Here is a 6,748-nt window from a genome sequence, read left to right as displayed (position 1 = left end):
AGGTGTTTCAAATGACAAAATATTCAAAACTAAATCAAATCAGTTAGAAAACTTTCCAAACTCTGTATTTCAGTTATAAAATTTTCCAAACTTTGTATTTTAGTGTATCCCCAAACCGGGAAAATTATTAAATGCTAATTTTGATCAATAAAATATGGTTTTTGTAATTTAATTGTGTTTTACACCAAGAAATTCTAATTAAATAGCAAATAGTAATTAAAAATTACAAAACTTTTTATTTGTGTTCCGATTGTAATAAAAGATTTCCAGAAAATGTCTAAGTAATTTTAGATATGTATAGCTATTTTTTTCTATATTTAACCACTTAAATCTTCATAAATTCATGGAAAAATAATAAACATTTAATAGACTTTTCAAATTGTGGGTCTGATTTTTTGATTTATGGATGTTTTATCTTAGGAGATTGAAAATAAATAGAAAATAATTTAAATAAATCCTCAAACTTTTTGTACCTCTGATATATATTGTATATAATATGGAAAATATATCAAAAGTAGTTTTCATATAGTATAGTCCGGTTTTTTATGATTTATGTGTATTAAATGTAACAAATATAGCATAAATAATAAACTGAAAAATAATATTGAAATTTGTTTTTTAATAGTTTAACCTGATTTAATGTTTTTGTGTATTTATTCTATTAAAAATATAAATAAAAATTAAACTACTTAGAAAACTTTCCAAACGTTTTCTTTGTTGTTAAACCCTAGTACACCATGCTATGGTAATTTCTTGTTATTTTTAGAATAGCTTACCTATTTTTTCTTTATTTATTCTCATAATTAAGAACTAGGTGGGGTACCCCGCTCCGCTGGGTTCGGTTACGACCAGGCTTTTAGTCTTTTGGTTTTCGGTTATGTATGTCGTTTAGTCATAGGTAGTGTGTGGTTGGTTATCGTGTTTGAGCATAGTTTTCGTCTTTTGATAATCGAATCAGTAAAGCCATCTTCAAAATCAAAAGACGAAAACTATGCTGAAAACCGGTTTTGAGATAACTTTTTTCACAATATTATATTTCCACTCTGCAAAAGAAAGCACAAAATAACAACCTACATTATTCAATCCATGAAATCTAGAAGCGAAAACTGAGTGTATTTATCAATCATGAGATTATAAAAAAGGGAACAATGTACAACACATATTACATATTACATAATGTATAAATGTTTATAGCAAATCTACAAAAGCTGGAGTAAGGTTCAATATTGGTAGCACTTCTCATTTCTTGATCTTTCTCTACCATCTTCCTTAACTATTAACCATACCCTTGTACCAAAATTACGAAATTGCCCCTTCCCATCAGCGACACCAAAAATGGAACCCCTGTTTCTGCACCAAAGGGAGATGTGCTACCAATTGGGGTGTTATTTGCATTATTAGTGTGCCGAAAAACTGATGGAGAACAAAAGGGAGTACCGGATGACTGCTCGAATGCTGTTCAAAAAATAAATAGAAGCAAAGATGGAATTTCATACTTCATACTGGCAAGTTACAGTATTCAGATAGTAAAGTGGGTAAAATACAGGTTGAACATCTGTCAGAATATACAGACAAAAAAGTAATATCTATTATATACAATGAAAAGTATTATGACGAAAATACCCTTTTATACATAAATATTGAGTTTAAGGGTCTGTGGTGGTTTTGACATAACTTATATAGTTATATTTATATTTATATTGTATCAAGTATTTTTTTTTTTTTATAATTTGTAATATTATTATGAGTTTTTTAGCAAACTCTACTTTCTACATGAAATTGGTTTTGAATAAGTTGAGTAAGAACATTATGTTTATTGATTTATATTTTAAATTCTTAATAAATAATCAAATAGTCTTCTTAAACTATTTATCAAATAAAATATAATCTCAGCAATTGATAGTTCTCATCCAAGAGGCATTGAAAATTGAAGAGCACATACGCTTTTTTTACATATTAAATTTACTTATCAAATATAACATGGGACATATCTTTGATTAGTAGTTAGATTTATTTATGAGATCATAAAAAAGTAAACATATTAAAAACAATCACTTAATATTCTACTAGTTCCCCATTAACGAACTTCTAATAGATAATTAATTGGTTATACAATAAATATATTTGTAAAAGATATAATTTCTTGTCTCAAATTAAATACGACATTTTTTTCTAATTTAAACTAAATGTTATATTATAGTAACCTTATATATTCTTGTACCTTTTGTAAATAAGTTCCCACATTTTTTTTGTATAATTAAAATATCTCATCCATGCACATAATTAGCGAATGTCGTTTTAATTGGACACAAAAATCCTTAGACTCAATATTTTATTGTCGGCCAATCTTTAGATGGGACATACTTAGAAAATATAATACACTTTTATAACTTTTGAACATGAACATGAACATGAACAGGAGGGAACATTCTCACACAAGTGAAGCTGTGGCAGAGTGCTTCAATTGCAGTTGTATTATTTTTGAGTCTAGAGATTCAGAAAGGAGAGAAAGCATAAATTGAAGTTAAGTCAACATACCTGGGAGACATGATGTTCAGGTCCATTAGTTAAGGAGAAAGTGACAAGTTCTTTTGATTCTTCTACCTCTCCTGCCCCTGTTAACCAACATTCTTGTGTACAGAAGCAACTGTAGTTCCATTTTGTTTTCATAGACATGAGGAGGTATTGCAGTTTCAATTAAATCTTCAATGTTCAGTGCTCCTTCTATCAAGTTCAATGTTGTTAATATGTTTTCTATGCTAATTGTGGTGATAAATCCTATAAAATCAGCATCATTGTAACATTTCGTATAACTTTATCATGGAGTAAAATCAAAATCAAATTCTGTTTATAGACAGAATACTTAAAAGTAAGCATTATCCAGAAATCAGATGTAACTGAAAATCATAACGAAACTTATTAACCCCTTTCCAAGTAGAAGAATTCTGTGAACCAATACAATGCGAGACAGATCATCATCAGAGGTTAGAGACCCGATAAGCATGACATAGTTTCACAGTAGATAATCTTCTAATCTAGGTCCTTTCTTCAATTTGATAAATTGATGATTAGGAAGAACCTGCACATAAAGATATCGACTCATACTAATCTGATTATTAACAAAATATAAACCTTTCATCTATTCAAACATTTGTTTATAGAGAATCAAAAACTTAATCAAAAGACTAAAATAATAATTTTAAGTTATTAAAAGAACAAAAAGCACATAAAAGAAGCAGTTACTGTACGTTCAGTCTCATCATCCCTTGTCATAATTCTGAATCCTCAAATTCCAATGGCTTCAAACTACCCCCTGTGACATGACGCATACACAATTTAATTACTCTTACATAAAAATCTAATTACTCATGTATATACATATCATTTGTAGAGAAATGAGTGCCCAATCACAAAAGACTGAATTATAAACTTAAAGAGTATAACAAAAATACACCATATAAAAATATACCTTCATGATGCATAAAAGGAATCATACCTTGATGCAGATGATAGATCATTATCATTTGCACCTTTATTCAATGAGAAATAAACAACATCAAACACCAATATCAGGCCGCATCTTTCTGCCGAAGTCACCAGCAAGCATCTGTAACAAACTAATTATACATGAAAAAAATGACATAAGGTCATATTTGTTTATGTATCAATAAAGCTGAAAACATATGCAAGTGAAGTTTATAAATCTTACATCTCAATCTCCAGAAAGTTCAAGTAATCCGATTCTGATGCCAATTGCAACCGACGAATCGAAAAAACATTAGCGTCCCACCCTACACATATCAACATATATATATATATATATATATATATATATATATATATATGTATGTATAAAATTATATGTTTATTTTTCATTTATCCATTTCCTTCGATGAACTTAAAAATTGAATAAACTGACTGGGAAAAGGAAAACAAATAAACTGAAAGTATACATACCACAACCTTGTCTTCTTCCTTCATGCCAAGCACCTTCATATCTATGTCCATTTGCAAATCGATAGACACCAAAACCATGCATCTTGTCTGCAAAATATTCTCCAGCATATGTGTCCCCATTTTTGCATCATCATATCATCACATTTTAAATAATACTATCAGTGGAAGAATTAATAGTGAACTGTATGTGTCCAAGAAGAACATGAATGGATTCAAAATCTGTTTAGATGGGTGGAATTAATAGTGAACGGTAAAAGCCAAGGGTATGATAACTGATAAATATGAACCTTATGATATCAATGTATCAGTTTGTTAACAAATTCAAAAAACATATTCACATCATGTCAATATTATTAGCAAAACTATTGTTATTGTATCTCAAATGAATTAAATTACAAGTGAGATTAAAGAATAGCTAATCAACAAAGAAGGCACATAGAAATAACTATGTGAGCCAACATCTTTACAATTGAAAATGTAATGTGAGCCATGAAGAAGCTAGAACATACTTTTTTCTCTTATGGTTTATTAGAATAATACGCACCTCTACTTTAACATGCTTCTCTTTCTTCTTTTTTAAAGGCTTCTCATTATCTGCTGCGGTTTTTTCACCAAGTAAAGCATATACCTTTGAATCTATAAGGCTCTGGTGAAAGAAACATGAAGGATAATAATAAATTTATAATAAAAAGATGGATAAAAGAAGAAAACTGAGTTATTTTAACTTATTTACCTTAACAATCTTTGGATCTGCCCAAGGCTGCTTTTTTCTGACATGAGCAAACGGATCACCAACTGAAACCAATCATCAAAAGGACACATCAGACTCAAATTCGACAGCTTGTATGAAGGAAATATAAGAAAAAGCAAACTCAGCATTTGTTCGATACCTTTGCTAAAAAATTGCACTCTTTTTCTCTTCAAGGGTTACATTAACTGTGTTTTCTATATCTTCAAGAGAGACCTCAAAACCCTGTTTACCAAATAAGTATTTCAATTATATTACTTCACAGGAATTAAGGATCTTAGCATAATATATTTTCAATTATTTGGAAAATAATAGCGATAGTTTGAAGTTTCATACCAACTCCATAAGTTTCCTCAAATTTAGTAATTTCAAGATCCTCTGAAGTGACTTTAAGATATGCAAATGCAGCTTCTACCTGGGATGGACTCTTTATCTGCAATAGCCAATAGTAACAGCTGCCTGCTAAGACAACATTGAATATAGAACGTGTATGTATACATATCCAAACAAATGTGTCAGAAATATGAAGCAAAATATGAAGCTGAAGTGATAGTCTCATCACAACAATTCAAAATAAAAGTAAGAGAAGCTGCTTTAAAAGTGTAACAACTCTATAAGCACCTCATAAAAAGTTACAAATTCACTCTCACAATTACCAATTTCTACTTATATGCTTATAAATCATATTCTCTTCTTCATATGATACCAGTGAATATGTGCATTTCTGAGCCCAGCGAAGCCAAAGTTTGGTATTAGGGGTTTGAAATGACAGTGGATGAAACAATGCTAAACTTATATGAACTTTAGCAGCTTACGTGTAGAATTGTTCAAAATCAGCTGAAGCCGAGAAGAAATCACCAATTTCGTTTAACTGAAACTAATAATAATCCTTAATGAAATATTGTATAGAAAACAAAATGAAGAAATTGGAGCAGGAATAAGAAACATACAGTAGCGCTCAACAAATTGAAAAGGGAATCATCAGATGACTAAAATATAGAAAGCTAGGGCTTTTACCAGACGTTTTGGCTTCACCGAAGGAGCTACCTGCAAAACTTAGGGAGTGAAAGTTAGGGCTAAAAATCGCACATCTCATAAAATTGTTCAGAAAATACGAATCGTGAAGAAGCAGTGAAAGTAAGATGGAAAGGGTTTTCGCAGTTGAAGCAGCCGACAACCCCAACGCCGATTTCGAACGTCGGTGGCGACGACTACGTTATAGAACACTTCTTCGACCATGCCACGAACATCGCCGACTATCAGTGATGCAATCACTGGTGCCGCAACGGCGTATAATGGGTTGATTTTGCCGCCGATGCGAGGACGTTTCTGGAAAGAAATCACGGTGCGTAGCAAGAGAGGTGAGTTGAGGAAACTCGTGGCTGATTTGGCGATATGGGCTGAAGGAAACCGCAAGGAAAACGGATAAACATGCGATACAGTCACAGACCAGGCACGATGACCAACACGTGTAGATAGGAATACAATTATTTCCATAAAATACCCTTATACCCTAAACAATCCAAAACTGTAAAATAACGTATAATGAAGGGACCATTTCTGCCACTTCAGTATTGCCAGGCTCGCATTCCTTAACCTATCCAACAATAGTAGAGGGACCAATTCTGTTAAAAAATCACGACTTCACTATTGCTAAGCTCGTATTTCTTTAATATATATATATAATAATTAATTCATGAAAAATTACTAAACAGTAAAAAAAAATTCATTAACATTTTTATTTAGGATTAATATGTATTATAAGATATGCTGATAAAGTTTTATCATTTTTAGACAATTGTAGATATTTATTATCCATTTAACCCCTTAAACCTTCATTAAATCGGGAAAAATAAGAAATGTTCGTTGAAAAAATAAGAAATATTCATGGAAAAATCAGTAAATATTTTTTGTGGAGTCTTTATGATGTATAGAAGGTGTGAAAATTATCAAATATGGTTTTTGACATTCATAACTTTATTTTACAAATGTTTTCTCTTCAACAAAAATAAAATCGAAATAACTACAAAAATGTCATAGAAA

General features: G+C 30.6%; 1 long non-coding RNA gene across 11 annotated transcripts; it reads right to left on the bottom strand.

Annotated features, from left to right (window-relative positions):
- Window positions 1-1,111: 1,111 nt before the first annotated feature.
- Window positions 1,112-6,167, bottom strand: LOC145159148 (uncharacterized). Of its 11 annotated transcripts, none has more exons than XR_013737512.1 (11): window positions 5,656-6,167; window positions 5,042-5,582; window positions 4,848-4,930; window positions 4,691-4,752; window positions 4,502-4,603; window positions 3,958-4,044; window positions 3,710-3,791; window positions 3,497-3,617; window positions 3,249-3,313; window positions 2,539-3,079; window positions 1,112-1,455 (listed from the first exon to the last, which is right to left on the bottom strand). It is a non-coding gene; the product is annotated as an uncharacterized LOC145159148 (long non-coding RNA). The 11 variants fall into 11 exon arrangements; XR_013737504.1 differs by lacking the exon at window positions 1,112-1,455 and having other exon boundaries at window positions 2,827-3,079; window positions 3,497-3,607; window positions 5,042-5,164; window positions 5,521-5,582; window positions 5,656-6,166; XR_013737506.1 differs by lacking the exon at window positions 1,112-1,455 and having other exon boundaries at window positions 2,827-3,079; window positions 3,497-3,607; window positions 5,042-5,138; window positions 5,521-5,582; window positions 5,656-6,166.
- Between the last annotated feature and the right edge of the window lie 581 nt (window positions 6,168-6,748).

This window comes from Lactuca virosa, chromosome 2 (genome assembly GCF_052849685.1).
Source record: "Lactuca virosa cultivar CGN04683 chromosome 2, Lactuca_virosa_CGN04683_v6, whole genome shotgun sequence".
Taxonomy (NCBI): Eukaryota; Viridiplantae; Streptophyta; class Magnoliopsida; order Asterales; family Asteraceae; genus Lactuca; species Lactuca virosa.
This window is presented reverse-complemented; position numbering and strand designations above follow the sequence as displayed.